General features: G+C 40.2%; 1 protein-coding gene across 11 annotated transcripts in view; it reads right to left on the reverse strand.

Moving 5' to 3' along the window:
* TNIK (TRAF2 and NCK interacting kinase) overlaps window positions 1-20092 on the reverse strand; it is a 478118-nt gene that overhangs the window by 393178 nt on the left and 64848 nt on the right. The window lies entirely within an intron of this gene.

Raw genomic sequence — 20092 nt, forward strand, 5'->3', positions numbered from 1 at the left:
GCTAAATTTACTTTATTGCGTATCTCTAATCAAAACCTTTTTTTGCTTTGGACAGAGTAGGGAAGGGTTAGACCTTCTATTAAGCTTTTATTGGAGGCCTCATTGAGGAGATGCATTACTTTATTTATTTTACTGGTTACCACTGACACCAACACAAGGGAAAATACAAAATTTAAAAGTTTCCCCCAGAAGAAGAAAGAATAATTCAGGAATTCTTCTAATGTGGATACCTGTTCTAGGGACAACTGTCTAAGAGGTTAATTTCCCTCTTTTTAAGTGATTTCCCTTAACTTCCTGTTGCATCTCTGGGACAGGAAGTAAAGGGAAACTGACAGAAATAAAATAAATTGTAGACAATTTTACGGACACCTTTGTGCAAAAATAATAAATGCACATATTTTTGCAGGTAAAAATGTGTATTTATTATATTTTTCCTGCAGCCGTACATTACAGATGCAATGTAGCCTCATGCAGACATCTCTTCTGTCTTTAACCCCCTACCTCTGTACGGGCTGTTTGAAAGCCGGAGGACATGTCAATGGACTACGAGAGAGCTCCACTATGGCCCCATAGCCACCTAAACTACAAGACCAACTGTGACAGTGGAAGATGGTACTTGTCTTTTTCCTTCACAGGAATCAGTGAATGAAAGATGTGGCTGTGTGGCCTGGTGTGGGGAGAAGAATCCCCTCCTGCTGTCACGGTAGAATGGGGATCAGGGCTGATGGCTCATGGCTGATGTGGGATACTGAAATTAGCACAAAAACCCTCTGCAGCTCAAGGATATAGATTCTGTTTTTCAAATAAATACACACAGAATGTTGCCGCTAAAAGTAGATTTACCCAAGCATGTCTATATGACAGGCTTTTTAAGCACAGCAGTGCAAAGAGCAAGCCAATATCAACCAAGTAGACTATAAGTAGGCAGAATGTGATTGGCTGTTACAGTAAACTGAGATCTGATTGGCTACTATGGACTGCACACATTGGCTTAGTGGTTAGTACTCCTGCCTTGTGGCATCACCTGCATGGAGTTTGCATGTTCTCCATGTGTTTGGGTAAACCCAGGATACTCCCTCTATAGATCCAACGCTAAAACAAGAAGCGTGGACAGATAGAGAGACATACCACTGTCACCATATCACCATGTCACAGAACTTCTTACTTGATTCACTATCACTTCTGGGTCTATAACCCATACAACTAATGTATATACTCTTCTCCCTTATATATATTTGTATGTTGTCAACTTTTTTAAATAAATTGTATAAAACCAAACAACATTGTATTAGCCCATAAAGTCCCAAACTTTTGGCTTGAGGCACCAATCTCTCCTTCAAATACTCTCTTGGGATGATGGCTAAACCAAATTAGAAAGGTTTTTTTTTGGGAATCGCACCCCTACAACATGTGTTTGGGTAGGTTTCCTTCAGGTGCTCAAGTTTCCTCCTACACTTCAAAGACATGCTGTTAGGTTAATTGGCTCCTGTCTTAACTGGCCCTAGTAGGAATAGGGACCTTACATTGTGAGCTCTTTAAGGGCAGGGACTGACGTGAACACTGTATATAACATGTAAAGCACTGTGTAAAATGTCAACAATATAAAAATATCTGTAAAAAAACACAAAGAAACAGGTCCTTACTCCAGAATGTAGAAACAGCTTTACCCAGTGCCAATGTCTTACCAAATAAAATTGAAGCTCAGGCTATTACTAAGCTTAAATCTGCTATCACCCCCTTCTAAATTCTATTCTAACTACCCTGTAAAAGTAAGTTGCTTACACTTACCTATTCACAAAGCATTCTAATACGGTCTCCCCCAGCGGCTGTCTTCAGGGGAGAGGAGAGATCACCAAAGACCACAATGCTTCTGTGATCTCCTCACCTTCAGGCCTACTATGGGGCATCTGTTGTTGGCTGTCACTCCTCTGCCCTGAAGCCGTCACTAGGAGGGGATCAGGTGACCAGACTGAAGCGCTCTGTGAATAAGTATAAGCATCTTCCTTTTACAGGGTAGTTAGAATAGGATTTAGAAAGGAGGTGGGAGCAGGTTTAAGCTTAGTTAGTAATAGCCTGAACTTCTACTTTAATCAGTTTTTTTTAATAATCTCTGGGAACACAATAAACTGGAACATATATGAAATCCATAAGTGTGGCCTTGTTTGTTTTCTGGTCCCTATGTAAAATTTAGTGAGCTGAAATTGACCCTGCTGGTATTGCACCTAGGCCACACATACCAACCAAATTTCCTACACGGGGATCAAAGCTGGTTCTATTTCCTGCGGGCTGCTGCTCATTGTACAGCCTTGCAGTATAAACATAACTAGTAGTTATCAAAACAGAATACACATTTTTGTTCTTTAGAAAGAAATAGACATTTAAACCAGCAAGTACAACATTCATATGTTGCAATATGATCAGAAACAAAGGAAATGAATGTGTAAAAAAGGGTGTGTTTGTGCAATCTGAAATATGCAATTTCCACATTTGGGTAAACAAATACATGCAAGTGTGGCTGGGTGTTCTCGAGTTTAAATGATCAAAATGATAAGAGAAATCACAAATATTGCACGGTCATCAGAACAAAATCAGAATATCAGAATAAAAGCGATGACTTCCAATGGAGACATTTGTTGCACTGATAACTGTTTAAAGGAGGATTTGTCTCACTTTGGTGTTTTTTCCTACCACTTCCTGTTTTGTCTAGGGCACAGGAAGTAAAAAAAAAAAAATCTACCCAAGAAGCACATGGTGGGGAGAGCACTTGAACAAAAAGTGAAGCTATCCATTGTGGATTATATTGTATTATGTGGAAGCATGCAAAAAACCATATACTTTACCCTGCATAATGTAAAATGAACAACATTCCTTAACCTTCCTTGCTGTATTCAAGCTTGGCTCGGGGTTAAATTTCAGTGCCAAAAATATATATATACACACACACACACACATATATATATATATATATATATATATATATACACACACACACATATTATACATATATATATATATATATATATATATATATATATATATATATATATATATATATATATATACACATACATATATACACATACATACATATATATATATATATATATATATATATATATATATATACACACATATATACACACACATATATATATATATATATATATATATATATATATACACATACATACATACTTATTTATAGTTTTTTAATTATAATTTATGATTTTGTGTTTCAAACTTTATCATACCCGAGATGTTATAAAGAAGAACGCACAGTAAAAAAAAAAATCATATGTAAAATAGTTCGTTTGGGCTGCTCATTCTTAAGAATTACATGCAAAATAATGGTACCGCTTTCAGCACCTAAAATCCGAAAGAATCATACCGCCAGGGAGGTTAAAAAAAAATAAATAAAAACGACATTGAAGTGTCTGTAAAGGCAAAATTTAAAAAAAAATAAAATACCTGTTGATCTGCAAGAAATGAACTAATTTCCTACTGTGAACTGACAAGCCCTGCTGATTGTCTTTTGCTGAACTACTAAACCACTTTAAAAGCCTACTACTGCTAAGCTCGATAAGAAATTATTTTTCAATTGGCTTTTGTTGAAGGAGCCAGGTAAAATTGTTAGCCAGTGACTGTCGTCAATCAAATGTAGTCACTGTTTGGGCATTCTGACAGCCGCCGATGCTGGCTGTCAGAACACAATAACCATGCTTTATCCATGCTAACATGGATGGAGGAAAATATTAGATTTTGATGATTTAACCTCGCATGTAGGCTTGCAACTCCAACCAATGACATTTCTGGAGGCTCCACCTCTTCTTCAGAGTCTAAAACAGGTTAGTGGCAGCATTTGTAGTATAAAGTCTACACAGATTTATAGTCTGTCACATACAGCAGGGTTATGTTTTTTCACACTGTATTAAATAAGATCTATTTGAAGTGCACAGCTGCTTGGGTTGCTTTCAAACTATTCATGCCCACAAGCCAGCTAACACAGTAGCAATGACTGCCTAGGATTATGCGCCTGGTAATGACCACCCCCTGTAATTTGACTACATATTGCTTGTGAGTGTAATTCCTTTTATTTGTTGTATTATTAATATGTGATCTATTTGCATTAGACCGCATTCACACTGCAGCAGCACGACTTCGGGGGTGACCTGGGAAGTCCCGTGCACCGCGACTTTAGCGCGACTTGCACGGACTTCATATAATGAATGTCTATGCAAGTCGCTCCGAGGTCGCCCCGAAGTAGTACAGGACCCTTTTTCTAAGTCGGAGCGACTTGTGTCGCTCCTATTAGAACGGGTCCTGTAGCACTGCATGGACTGCGACGGACCGCGACTTGTCAGGCTGACAAGTCGCTGTAGTGTGAATGGACACTTAAAGTGGAGTTCAACCCTAAAATTTATACTTACCTCCATCTTCTCGCTCCGGGTCACCTGAACAACAAATGGATAATCGCAATTTTTTTTTTTTTTTTACTTACCTTGTAGAGAAAATATACTTACCTTACTTCCTTCTTCCTCCCCTCGGCGGCCACGGCGATTCGTCACTTCCTGACTTTTGCAATGATTCCTGGGAGCTGAACGTCATCGCTCCCAGGAATCAATGCGCCTGCACCGGCCCCGACGTCAGTTCCGGGGCGCGCGCGTCATTCCCTTCTAAACAGCTTCTGGGCATGCCCAGAAGCTGTGGAGGGATGACGCGCGCGCACCGGAAGTGACGGCGGGGTCGGTGCAGTGCATCGTGGGACTGAAGAAGAAGGAAGAGGACGCAGAAGAGGATCGCGCTGGCTTCAAGCTGCCCACACCTGAGATGGCAGCGCTGGACAATACTTTTTCAAGGTAAGTATTTCTCCTAAAAGGTAAGTGCAACCCGGGACAGATCAGAGGCTAGCCATTGTGGAATGTACTAGCCCTGACTGTCCCGGGGGTATTTTTATTAAAAAAAGTATTCCCAGGGTGGAACTCCGCTTTAAAGTGCTTTGATGTGTTTATTTTTTTTGGCTGGATAGCTTGAAATGTGCTGGGAAGTGTTACATTATCTAGAAGTCTCCAAACTTTTCAGTACAAGGGCCACATATATTACATTATTATATATATTATATATTATTTTACACATATTAGCAGGCTGGGGAAAAAAACTGTTTTATAAATACATGTACATTCATGCATATTTTTTTTGTAACCAGCATGGTAGGATTTAGGACAAGAGAAAAAAAAAAAACAAAAAGCAAAACCATTCCAAAAAAACTTGATCCCAAATAAGTCACCATGAAAGTCCTCCTTCCATCAGAGTTGCCCCCTACTGGAGGGGTCACCCAAACAGAGTCACTCCCATTATATTTACTCCTTGCATCAGGGTCCCCACTTACATCAAAGGGCCTGATAAAATTTGGCAGTGGGCCGGATTAGGCCCGTAGGCCATAATTTGGAGCTCCTAATCCAGAAAATCCACACACAATATGACCAGAATCATGGTCTTCTTCTGACACTATAGGTCACAGCTATCTCTGTAATGTCTGCCTGTATCTTATGCTATCCACCCTGATTTTAAAAAATCCTACCAAGCAAAATCATGTAGATCTGAACACAGTATTCTCCAACTGCATATATAATATTTTCTTTAATGTGATGCCTAAATAATGCTTTTACATCATGGCCCAAACATCAAAGACAATAAAAAAGTACAGATGAAAATACTTACCCTATAATAACCCTAAACACTGTGACACTACACACAGTAGGTGCTCCTTTCTGTTCAAAAATAAAACAAAGCTGTTAGGAAAGTAAGGAGTATTTAGCAGCTTCCAACAGTTGCTAATTGCATTTCTCCTCTTGCTCCTTTGGATTCCAGTATTTCCCAATGCTTTCCAGCAATTCCTCCTCAAGAAACAACCACATGAGCTTTAAATGCCAGCTGTGACATGAGGACAGCTCTGCAATTATCACAGATAAACGATTAAAGTATATTTGGGTAGCATGCTTTTAGTTATGTAACCATCTGTGCCGGTAGTTCTGCTTTAAAGAAGCAGTTTAGCATAGATTACACAGCACAAAGACATTTTAAACTAGCACTTGTTCTTATAGGCAGAATAGCTCTTATGTTGAAAATCTCATAAAATATGTTTACATTCTTAAAATAATATGTCCTTCATGGACAGTAAGCTCTTTTATTTCACACATTCTTGTGAAAAGCAATGATGTGCTTGAATAAAATATAATTAAGGATATTTGCATTGGGCCTTCTAAGTACAAAGGACTTTTCAAAAGAGACAGAACAGAAGTCCTCTACTAAATTATTGTGGACCACGCACTGTTTGCTGCAGGTTAAACCCAAAGTTAGCTACCAGATTCTTACCTGTCGCTTGGAGTGCATTCCCTCCAGGTCTGAAAGGCCAATTACTCCCGACTACTTCCACCCCTACACCACAGTGAAGAGACCACAACGAAGAAGGACAGAGGGACTGACTGGCTACCCAGGAAGAAGCAGCAAACCAGTGCCTCTGCCTCTCATATTTCTGGTCCCTGAAGCTGGTCACCCACTGTCGGATTTTCAAACAAATGTTCATACGGACAACCTCGTCAATACATTCCATAATGCCATCAAAGACTTGAAGGATGTAGTTGAAAAAACAGAAAAGATTTCCATCCTGCTCTTTACATTATTTTGTCACTACGGTTGAAGACAATCATCGATTTGACTTCATTACCTATTAGAAAATCTACCAAATGTTCTGAAAATGAAAGTTCTAATGAAATCCTACTTGTGCTACACAAATTGGATTTACAGATTCCCCTCTTTGTCCCAGATGCTGTCGAGACCTAGACAATCTGATCCACACGTTGTGGTGATGTTCCAAACTATTCAGATATTGCCAAGAAAAAGTGGATATTCTAAACTGTATATACGTTTGTCCCACTCTTCTATGTGTTAGGGAAGCAGAGGTTTTTGCAGTTACAGTATCTCGCAAAAGTGAGTACACCGCTCACATTTTTGTAAATATTTTAATATATCTTTTCATGTGACAACACTTAAGAAATGACACTTCGGTACAATGTAAAGTAGTGAGTGTACAGCTTGTATAACAGTGTAAATTTACTGTCCCCTCAAAATAACACACAGCCATTAATGTCTAAACTGCTGGCAGCAAAAGTGACTACACCCCCAAGGGAAAATGTCCAAATTGGGCCCAATTAGCCATTTTCCTTCCCCGGTGCCATGTGACTCGTTAGTGTAAGGTCTCAGGTGTGAATGGGGTGCAGGTGTTAAATTTGGTGCTATTGCTCTCACTCTCATACTGGTCACTGGAAGTTCAACATGGCATCTCATGGCAGAGGACTCTCTGAGGATCTGAAAAAAGATAATTGTTGCTCTACATAAAGATGGCCTAGGCTATAAGAAGGTTGCCAAGACCCTGAAACTGAGCTGCAGCACTGTGGCCAAGACCATACAGTGGTTTAACAGGACCGGTTCCACTCAGAACAAGCCCCGCCATGGTCGACTAAAGAAGCTGAGTGTACATGCTCAGCATCATATCCAGAGGTTGTCTTTGGGAACTGGACGTATGAGTGCTGCCAGCATTGGTTGAAGGGGTGGGGGGGGGTTCAGCTTGTCAGTGCTCAGACCACAGGCCGCACACTGCATCAAATTGGTCTGCGAGGCTGTCATCCCAGAAGTAAGCCTCTTCTAAAGATGATGCACAAGAAAGCCTGCAAACCGTTTGCTGAAGACCAGCAGACTAAGGACATGGTTTAAAGGAACCATGTCCTGTGGTCTGATGAGACCAAGATAAACTGATTTGGTTCAGAGGTTGCCAGGCGTGTGTGGCGGCAACCAGGTGAGGAGTAAAAAGACAAGTGTGTCTTGCCTACAGTCAAGCATGGTGGTGGGAGTGTCATGGTCTGGGGCTGCATGAGTGCTGCCGGCACTGGAGAGCTACAGTTAATTGAGGGAACCATGAAAGCCAACATGTACTGTGACATACTGAAGCAGAGCATGATCCCCTCCCTTTGGAGACTGGGCTGCAGGGCAGTATTCCCACGTGATAACGACCCCAAAACACACCTCCAAGACAACCACTGCCTTGCTAAAGAAGCTGAGGGTAAAGGTGATGGACTGGCCAAGCATGTCTCCAGACCTAAACCCTATTGAGCATCTGTGGGGCATGCACAAATGGAAGGTGGAGGAGCGCAAGATCGCTAAAATCCACCAGCTCCGTGATGTCGTCATGGAGGAGTGGAAGAGGACTCCAGTGGTAACTTGTGAAGCTCTGGTGAATTCCATGCCCAAGAGGGTTAAGGCAGTGCTGGAAAATAATGTTGGACACACAAAATATTGACATTTTGGGCCCAATTTGGACATTTTAAATTTAGGGGTGCACTCACTTTTTTTGACAGCAGTTTAGACATTAATGGCTGTGTGTTGAGGTATTTTGAGGGGACAGCAAATTTAAACTGTTATACAAGCTGTACACTCTCTACTCACTGTCATTTCTTCAGTGTTGTCACATGAAAAGATATAAAAAAATATTTACAAAAATGTGAGGGATGTACTCACTTTTGTGAGATACTGTAAATAACTCTTCAATACTGGCAATTATTTGTCTCCTGTTTTTAGTTAGTGGCTAGAAAGTTTACCTAGAGTTGGTATTGAAAGGGGATATTTTTCAACATAAAGTTTGCGTTCTGTCCGGTAATCTCAACGAATTTAGCCAAAAACGTATTTGAAAACAAGTCATGATAGAGTAAACACAGATCATATATATATTTTTATTATGGACATTGGTTAGTTTCATACATCTTCTTGAATGAGAATGGGATTTCTTTTACATAAAGCAAACTTTAGTTTAATTTTTTTAGATGTTCAATAGGGATCATTGTAAATGATCCTTCTGCTACTAATAAACCTAAATAAAAACAAAAATAGATATATACGTTATGAAATGGCTTGCCATTTGACATCTGAAACTGAAAACATGTATAACACACCAGCTACTACAATCAACAGACTACAAAAAAAAAAAAACAGGCAGAAAAAAAGATTTTGATAAAATGGTTCATTATAAAACAGCTAAGGTATGTATAGCTAAGAACTGAGAGGTTTCCTGCCTTAGTTTTTACAATAAATCGACCTTTGCTGCAATATTAATGACAACATCTCATTCTGTCATAGTACAAAGCCTGGGATAGTGGTGATGATGGCTGATTTTAATCTTAGACTGTGATGAGAAGCCTATATCATCTATATGTGCAATAAAGTTCAAACACAGCAGGAGACCTTATCACTGGATCAGTGAAAACCACAGATGGCTTCCTGCTATAAGAGAACCCTGCAGTGCGATAAAAGTAAACCTCCCATTTCCAGTATGAAGAACACTTCTGGTGAAGGCAGAAGTAAATATCTTGCAGCATATGGATAGGTTAGTGAATCTAAAAAGATTACCGCACTGGCACAAATTAGTACAGCACTAGACCTTTTGTATGCATTCTCCTATAGTGAAATAGATAGAAACTGTGTAGTTTGAAAAAAAAAAAAAAACAAATGCAATGAGGACATAGTTCTAAATAACTGAAGCTATCCTATCTAAAAGTTTTTATAATAGAAGGGTCGCATGTAACTGGCAATATAAGAGTACAGTCAACTGTTGGATAAGTTGAAGTGACCCTGCCAAGTTAAAAAAAAAGAAAATGCAGATTAAAGATCCCTGCAATAAAATACGTATGTAATGTACTCAACTCTTCAGCATTCAATACTTCTAGGAGTGTCCAATACGTGACTTGTCAAATACCTGTGTCTCTTGCTGTGTGCGATGGTTCTATCCACCAACCAATACGAGACTTGTCAAATATCTGTATCTCTTGCTGTGTGCTATGGTTCCATCCACCAACCAATACGAGACTTGTCAAATATCTGTATCTCTTGCTGTGTGCTATGGTTCTATCCACCAACCAATACGAGACTTGTCAAATATCTGTGTCTCTTGCTGTGTGCTATGGCTCCATCCACCAACCAATACGAGACTTGTCAAATATCTGTGTCTCTTGCTGTGTGCTATGGCTCCATCCACCAACCAATACGAGACTTGTCAAATATCTGTGTCTCTTGCTGTGTGCTATGGTTCCATCCACCAACCAATACGAGACTTGTCAAATACCTGTGTCTCTTGCTGTGTGCTATGGTTCTATCCACCAACCAATACGAGACTTGTCAAATATCTGTGTCTCTTGCTGTGTGCTATGGTTCTATCCACCAACCAATACGAGACTTGTCAAATACCTGTGTCTCTTGCTGTGTGCTATGGCTCCATCCACCAACCAATACGAGACTTGTCAAATATCTGTGTCTCTTGCTGTGTGCTATGGCTCCATCCACCAACCAATACGAGACTTGTCAAATATCTGTGTCTCTTGCTGTGTGCTATGGTTCCATCCACCAACCAATACGAGACTTGTCAAATACCTGTGTCTCTTGCTGTGTGCTATGGTTCTATCCACCAACCAATACGAGACTTGTCAAATATCTGTGTCTCTTGCTGTGTGCTATGGCTCCATCCACCAACCAATACGAGACTTGTCAAATATCTGTGTCTCTTGCTGTGTGCTATGGCTCCATCCACCAACCAATACGAGACTTGTCAAATATCTGTGTCTCTTGCTGTGTGCTATGGTTCCATCCACCAACCAATACGAGACTTGTCAAATACCTGTGTCTCTTGCTGTGTGCTATGGTTCTATCCACCAACCAATACGAGACTTGTCAAATATCTGTGTCTCTTGCTGTGTGCTATGGTTCCATCCACCAACCAATACGAGACTTGTCAAATACCTGTGTCTCTTGCTGTGTGCTATGGTTCCATCCACCAACCAATACGAGACTTGTCAAATATCTGTATCTCTTGCTGTGTGCTATGGTTCTATCCACCAACCAATACGAGACTTGTCAAATATCTGTGTCTCTTGCTGTGTGCTATGGCTCCATCCACCAACCAATAAGAGACTTGTCAAATATCTGTGTCTCTTGCTGTGTGCTATGGTTCCATCCACCAACCAATACGAGACTTGTCAAATATCTGTGTCTCTTGCTGTGTGCTATGGCTCCATCCACCAACCAATACGAGACTTGTCAAATATCTGTGTCTCTTGCTGTGTGCTATGGTTCTATCCACCAACCAATACGAGACTTGTCAAATATCTGTGTCTCTTGCTGTGTGCTATGGCTCCATCCACCAACCAATAAGAGACTTGTCAAATATCTGTGTCTCTTGCTGTGTGCTATGGTTCCATCCACCAACCAATACGAGACTTGTCAAATACCTGTGTCTCTTGCTGTGTGCTATGGTTCCATCCACCAACCAATACGAGACTTGTCAAATATCTGTATCTCTTGCTGTGTGCTATGGTTCTATCCACCAACCAATACGAGACTTGTCAAATATCTGTGTCTCTTGCTGTGTGCTATGGCTCCATCCACCAACCAATAAGAGACTTGTCAAATATCTGTGTCTCTTGCTGTGTGCTATGGTTCCATCCACCAACCAATACGAGACTTGTCAAATATCTGTGTCTCTTGCTGTGTGCTATGGCTCCATCCACCAACCAATACGAGACTTGTCAAATATCTATGTCTCTTGCTGTGTGCTATGGTTCTATCCACCAACCAATACGAGACTTGTCAAATATCTGTGTCTCTTGCTGTGTGCTATGGCTCCATCCACCAACCAATAAGAGACTTGTCAAATATCTGTGTCTCTTGCTGTGTGCTATGGTTCCATCCACCAACCAATACGAGACTTGTCAAATATCTGTGTCTCTTGCTGTGTGCTATGGTTCTATCCACCAACCAATACGAGACTTGTCAAATACCTGTGTCTCTTGCTGTGTGCTATGGTTCCATCCACCAACCAATACGAGACTTGTCAAATATCTGTGTCTCTTGCTGTGTGCTATGGTTCCATCCACCAACCAATACGAGACTTGTCAAATACCTGTGTCTCTTGCTGTGTGCTATGGTTCTATCCACCAACCAATACGAGACTTGTCAAATATCTGTGTCTCTTGCTGTGTGCTATGGTTCCATCCACCAACCAATACGAGACTTGTCAAATACCTGTGTCTCTTGCTGTGTGCTATGGTTCCATCCACCAACCAATACGAGACTTGTCAAATATCTGTATCTCTTGCTGTGTGCTATGGTTCTATCCACCAACCAATAAGAGACTTGTCAAATATCTGTGTCTCTTGCTGTGTGCTATGGTTCCATCCACCAACCAATACGAGACTTGTCAAATATCTGTGTCTCTTGCTGTGTGCTATGGCTCCATCCACCAACCAATACGAGACTTGTCAAATATCTGTGTCTCTTGCTGTGTGCTATGGTTCTATCCACCAACCAATACGAGACTTGTCAAATATCTGTGTCTCTTGCTGTGTGCTATGGCTCCATCCACCAACCAATAAGAGACTTGTCAAATATCTGTGTCTCTTGCTGTGTGCTATGGTTCCATCCACCAACCAATACGAGACTTGTCAAATATCTGTGTCTCTTGCTGTGTGCTATGGTTCCATCCACCAACCAATACGAGACTTGTCAAATATCTGTGTCTCTTGCTGTGTGCTATGGTTCTATCCACCAACCAATACGAGACTTGTCAAATACCTGTGTCTCTTGCTGTGTGCTATGGCTCCATCCACCAACCAATACGAGACTTGTCAAATATCTGTGTCTCTTGCTGTGTGCTATGGTTCTATCCACCAACCAATACGAGACTTGTCAAATACCTGTGTCTCTTGCTGTGTGCTATGGTTCCATCCACCAACCAATACGAGACTTGTCAAATACCTGTGTCTCTTGCTGTGTGCTATGGTTCTATCCACCAACCAATACGAGACTTGTCAAATACCTGTGTCTCTTGCTGTGTGCTATGGTTCTATCCACCAACCAATACGAGACTTGTCAAATACCTGTGTCTCTTGCTGTGTGCTATGGTTCTATCCACCAACCAATATGAGACTTGTCAAATATCTGTGTCTCTTGCTGTGTGCTATGGCTCAATCCACCAACCAATAAGAGACTTGTCAAATATCTGTGTCTCTTGCTGTGTGCTATGGTTCCATCCACCAACCAACATGTGACTTGTCAAATACCCGTGTCTCTTGCTGTGTGCTATGGTTCCATCCACCAACCAATACGTGACTTGTATGAATTGTATGTGTCCTGTAATCATGTATAGGTTGAAGGATGGAACCACAGAAAAGGGGGGGGGGGTGCAGTCTATATGAATACCTTCATCCTTATGGATTGAAATTTGGTCAGTTCCTGCCAATCCAGACAATTTTTCGATTTATGTGTAGCCCTCTCCATTCAACAGAAGGCACCTGTTAGACAAGTTTCAGTCGAACAGTCCTGGAAAACCGTCATTCGTTCAATGCATGCAGCCAATGGGTTACAGTACTGATCAGTGTATTCTGCCAGCCAGAGAGTCTCACTCTCAGATTACAAAGACACAGTAAGGAGGACTTCATCCATCCATCTTGAATGTTCAGCCAGCCAGCTGAACAAAAAAAATTGAGTAATGTATGCCAGATTTTAGTCTCTCTAACAGAGGTAGGTAATGTTACACAGGGCATTGGGGGTGTAAATTTAACATGACAGATTGGCTTTAAATCTGAGGTACTACTTAAAGATATCAATAAACAGAATATGACCCCTGCGCTACCTGCGTACAAAATGTTCTATAAATAAAATGTGATATCTGACAAATAAATAATAGTAGACATTTGCTGCAATGCCTATTGGGTTCCCACAGTGTAATATTATATCAGTGTTAATGGAGTTGCACAGCCTGTAAACGAATTAACGTGGAAAAAAAACATATCAATATTCCACCATGCACATAAATAAATAATTATTTGAATAGCAGTGTCCATAAACCACAAAATGTATCAGTGCTTGGTGTACAGTGAGTGATAAGTCAATCATTTCCAGTCGTGAGAAAACTCCACTTCTGTGACGCACCTCCAAGTCCACACTTGTAGAAAAAAAAAAAAAACTGTGTTGTATACTTCCATCTCTGCCTATCACCTCAGTATATACAGAAGTATACAACACAGCTTTTTTCTACAAGTGTAGACTTGTAAAGTGCATTACAGAAGTGGAGAATTTTTATTATGATTGGAAATTATTGACTTATCACACACTATACTCCCAGCACTGATTAATTTTGATGTTTATGTACACTGCTATTTTACTCAATGTTGTATATATAACTTTAATAATCTTTTTTTTTATGTCTATTGTGGAATTTTTGGGGGGGAGGAGCTACACTTTGGATGATGTCACCCGCTGCTATCAGCTTCCACGGAGCTATGACCGAGCATTAATCTTATGTCTGAGCCTTTTTTTTTTTTTTTTTTTTTTATGTCTATTGTGGAATTTTTGGGGGGGAGGAGCTACACTTTGGATGATGTCACCCGCTGCCATCAGCTTCCACGGAGCTATGACCGAGCATTAATCTTATGTCTGAGCCTTGTTTATTCGGGATACATGTATATGTGTAATTTTTTACTAATAGCAGAGAGAACTTTTTTTTATCCACATGTACTTTGGACACATCAGAATATCTGAGTTGTCGCTAATCTCTACACTCTATCCCAGTGGGGACATGCGCAGTTGACCTCCTCGTAGTTCAGGAGTCCATCTGTTTTGGTAAGCGAACAATTTACCTGTTGATGGAGGGATTGTCACTTTTTTTCTGAGATCAGACAATCCTCTCACATGAATGCTTCAGCTGTATTCTGGGCTCTGTGGTTCTACTTTGGAATCTACTCTGGACTTGATCTCGTGTATTGGACCGATTTAGTGTGATTATTGTCCTGCACTTTTATTGTTATGATTTTATGGTGAAATATTGGCATGTTTTTTTCATGTTAATTTGTTTATAGGTTGCGCAACTCCATTAACATTGATATAATACTTACAGATATCGTTAAAAAGGTAAATGCCTGCCTTACTGGTCAGAAAACGTAATAAATATATTTTTATTAATATGGCCCTATATTAAGAATTACCGGTGTAGCACTCTACAGGTAGGTGCTAGGTAAATGCATAGTGGGCCTTGTCTGCCTAACAGCAGGGCCATGATTGCTTTTTGGTTAGGGTGTCAGGGCTTCCAGGTATGCCTGCTGAGAGGGGAGTCTCCCCACTGGCCCTGTGAGAGGCTTCTCATAGGGCATTGGAGGAAACCCAATCAGGGACACATTCATGTTTGTAACTACCCCAGAAGGCAGATTCTGCTGCAAAGGATTCTGGGAGTGGGTATAAGTCTGAGTGGAGTACGTGACTGAGCGTCTTTGGCGGGAAGCAGAGTCCCAGGAGGTAGAGGACGGCTATCTCTCCTCCTGTCTGAGGAAGCGGATGTCTTGGGTGCTGCCAGAGAATCCAGAGAGTGCTGAGTTGAGCTGAGAGGGATCCGGTGTACAGAGAACCTGCGGAGAGCAAGAGGGGTCCTGTCCCAGGAAAGCCTACACAGGTCGTGAGTACGGAGGATTGCCCCTGGGGTCTGCCTAGCGTCAGTGGGGACCACTGCGGAGAAGGTTCTAGGATCCAAGTATCTGCTAGCGGTAAAGGGGGTACCTGGTCAGAGGACCCTGAAGTGATGGAGGGGGTACCTAGATTGAGGACCCTGAAGTGTGAAAGGGGGCACCTGCAGTTTGGGCCCTGAAGAGTCAGTGCGCAGTGTGTAGTGCATCAGTTAAGAGTTGCAGCCATACAGGAACTCACAACAAGCTACCTCAAGCTAGTGCAAGGAAGGAGGGAGTAGTCAGTGACTTTTGTATGTATTGTTAGAAGTTCAGTATTCTACAGTCTTGGATCTTTTGGTCGGAGGTCCAGCACAGCTTTCAGAGATACAGTGTGTTCAAAGCGCCAGTAAGCATTGGCTAGCGTCGGCTGGCGTCAAGACCGCGCTAACGGGCATTTTTACTATAAAGTCCCAGAATTGTACATAGTCAAGCCAAAGGAGTATCCCACTCATTCCCTTCTCCCATCCCCTAAAAATACAATAAAACAACCAAACAAAGATGCCGGAGTTGTCCATGTCTCAGTTTTCACACCCAGGGTCGCAGCTCACATGGGCTGGAGAGGTAACCGGTAACAATGGCAGACCCACATCAGGCCCAATGCCTGGAAAACCTGCTACACCTGTATAACACATTTTCATATAATCAACATGCAGCATTTAAGATAAAACCGTTACACTCTACAAAGTACTATTCCTATAGTTGATATAATAACACAGGTTCATCCTTTCTAATATAACTTAGGAAGCATCAATCCTCATCCTAGGGCAATGTGAAGTAACAAAGCCTTTGGATCAGAATAACAATCAGGAAACCTGAACCTTTCTACTATAAGAGGGTATTTTCTAAATCAAAAGACTCACCTGATTTTTAACAAAGCTGAGCAAGTGCTGTTTTTTTTTTTTTTAAACCATGCATTTCATATGCACCATGGCCAAGTTCTAAAAATAAGCAATAATTAGGCCTATTCGATTCTTGGATCAATTGTCAAGTAGCATTTGGAACGGTTTAGGAGTCTGACTCTTGGCAGTCAGGGAAAAGGATGCTACCTAAAGACCTGCACTAATTGACATAAAAAGGAAGGTCTATTCGCTCTAAGGCATGTATTGATTTATAGTGCAAGAAAGCACACAAACGTCCTTGCAGAATAAAATGAATCAGTTAAATGCAGTAGAACATAAATGTATGTTTCCAATTCAAAGATGGCCTGAAATTTAAAGCAGGAACATCCTATGCTGTTCAATGCCACTAGTACAAAAAGGAACATAAGAATTCCAAAAATAATTGGGACTTTAATTATAGAACTTTTAGCCACTATAGATCATATCAAATAAATAATATATAAAAATTCGCAATTTTATTGAATATAACATTAGTAGACATCATAAAACATGGATAGATCTAGATGATATGTCAAATGTTGGCGATGTGTATCCTCAGGATAGGTCTACGTGTTTTGCGGAGGTCATGCTTCTTTAGGAAGCATAAAGATTTACACGTACAAGAGGTTTAGTCACAATCATAAAAACATTTCTACAAAAAAGAAAGAAAAAATCATGATAACAATTATTATAAACATAAAGGAAAACAGAGCCCACAGGCTTCTAGTGCAACACCATTTTATTAGATTAAAATAAAAAAATAAATGCACTTAAATGTATAAGGATGTAGCTTGAGCAGTTTGCGTGCAGCTCGTTAGCGGCTGCACAATGACATCCTTATCCAGCCCTGGTATGGTTCAGCAGTCATTGTACCCGGAGTGTCTGTTACTGAGGGAGCCACATTGAAGGATACGGACGCTTGTTGCAAATACATTTTGCAAGTGGATTGATTTTAATCTAATAAAATGGTGTTGCACTAGAAGCCTGTGCGCTCTGTTTTCCTTTATTTTGCAACAGCCCTCAGTATTTCACTGATCTAGGGAGCTGCAAGGTGGTGTGCACACAAAAATCTAAACCCTTTTATGGCGGACTAATCTCTTAGTCTGTAAACTCTGTTTTGTGGACATTTTTGGAATGTAGCGCAAGTACTGTTGCTTTCTTTTACATTCTTCTAACAAACAATTATTACATAAGCACATACCATATATTTGCATATATTACACACCCCAATGTGTGACAGCAAATGCATCTATCAAAGTAGAAAAAAATCTTACCCTTAGAGAAACTAGGGCAAGAATATAATTAGATGGTGCACGTAACAAGTTGTCTTTTTCAATTTTTTACTACTTAAACAGATGCATTTGCTGTCACACATTGGGTTGGGTAATGTATGTGAATATATGGTCTGTGCTTTTGTAATAATAATGGTTATCATAATTTTTGTAGAAATGTTTTTATGATTATAAATTATAATTAACCTCTCGTAAATGTAAATCCTTATGGGTCCTGAACAAGCGAGACATCTGCGAAACGTGTAGACCTTTTCTAAGGATACACATCAGCGAAATGTGGCGTATCATCTGGATGCGCCATTTTTTATGATGTATACTAATGTTATATTTTAAATTATAATCAATTAAATTGTGAATGTTTATATATTATTTGTTTGATATGGTCTATATTGGCCATCAGTGGTAAAATTAAAGTCACAATTATTTTTTGAATTTCTATGCTACATATCAGGATGATACCTTGAATTTCCAAATTTATGTATGCATTTATAAACACTCCATTCCACATATTTTCCCATTAGTATCCCTAGCACAAACAGGAAGCTGTTCCAGGCTAAGTGAAAATGCAACCCACCCAACCTGTTAAATGCATCCCATCCTACCCAGCAATGTATTTTTAATAAATTTAGAAGTCAATAGACTCAATTTTCATGCAGCTACGTTGCCTCCCCACAGCACCATAATTTGTTATATTCATAGCATATTACAGTGACACGTCCTATTATGCTCTGCAATGAAATTACAATACTGTACTATAATGTGATTCAAAGAAGGAAAAGCTGCATGAAAATGTATATGTCTCAAATTGGCTAATAGTTTCCATGTAAAGTGGAGTGGGTGAGAATAGGGTGGGATGTAGGCTGGTTGGGTAATTCGTAGCCATACAAAATTGACCCTTGTAGTTTGTGTTTAATAATGTACGAGGCTATCTTTACTTCTACACCCCATTATGCCTCTTTTGGGTTGTTTTGAAAATTATTTCTCAATATGTACTCAGACAGCCACATCATTCTCTCACATGCTACAAACCTAATCACCTTTACTTTACCCCATTTAGGTAAAAATGGATGTTGATAGGGTATTCGGTTAGGGGTTGCTCAATGACCAGCACCTATGCCCTTGGTGCACGGAAACCCAAATTCTTATCTTCGTGGAATTTGTAAGTTCTATCAGTGCTTACCAGTTTCTAGGTGCTCTATTCCCCAATTGATACTACCATAGCATAGTATTTGGAGCCTGTGAAGACGCCCAGTGGGATGGCGAAATGCAATAGATGGAAACATCTGATGACGTCACGATCGACGTTTGGCAAGCACGCTACTCTGCTGGTCCTGTACCGGTGTTACATGCTTGTTTGCACAGGAAACTTGTGAGTGGGACATTTGTATGTTTTACATTTTTTTAACAATAAACTAGAACTACACTATGGAGGTTATTCTGTCTCTTTATGTGGCCATTAATCTGCCATCCAATTGAGAGGAATGTAGGACCTGGAGAAACTACATCTTAACATTCATCTGTGACAAGCGCATTTACACTCATAATTTGGTGAATGAGGGCACAAAAAGGGATCGCCACACCTTATCACACATAAGATTTGGAGCACTGATAGCACTTTGAAGAAAGCATAATTGCACTTTGTTGGGAGGACTTTGATCATTTTTTGCACAACTAAATTTTATGAACTAATAGTTTTTTATGATTTACAGTGTATATGTATAAATTGTATAATTTAAGAGGACAGCGCTGGGGATCTGCATATATATGGTATTACTGTAGATCTATTGAAATCCACTATACCTGACTATTATTTGAAAATGTAACTGTAAACTTCACTTGTGCACTTTTATTAAGATTGCATAATTATCCTGGGTAAGTGCTTTACCTGCAAAGGAGCATTGCCAATATACTGTAAATTACATGATACAGCCAGTGCCAGATTTACCATTGGTCAGGGCAGGCAGCAGAGGCAAAGAGGCAACTTTCAATGTATACTTATCAGCCAAATATTTTTACCCAATTACAAATGGTAATGCAGCATTTTTATAGGAGCTTATTTATACAATGACACCATATTCAAAGCCAGTCCCATTCACACCATGTTTTTGTGGCACCATGTGAATTACCAGGCACATGACTGCAACACATATAAAAGTGTATTTGGTGGGATGTGGTGCAATTCACTCAGAATGCCACCTCAACGTACCTACCAGTGACATGTGTTGTGGTGCACTGCCAACAAATTTACTAAAAAGGGAGTTTTGTATGCAAATTAAACTGTAAACTTCACTTGGGCAGGCCGATGTGAATTTTTATATGTACTACACTC

Source organism: Pelophylax lessonae (assembly GCF_965119305.1).
Source record: "Pelophylax lessonae genome assembly, chromosome: 3".
NCBI lineage: Eukaryota > Metazoa > Chordata > Amphibia > Anura > Ranidae > Pelophylax > Pelophylax lessonae.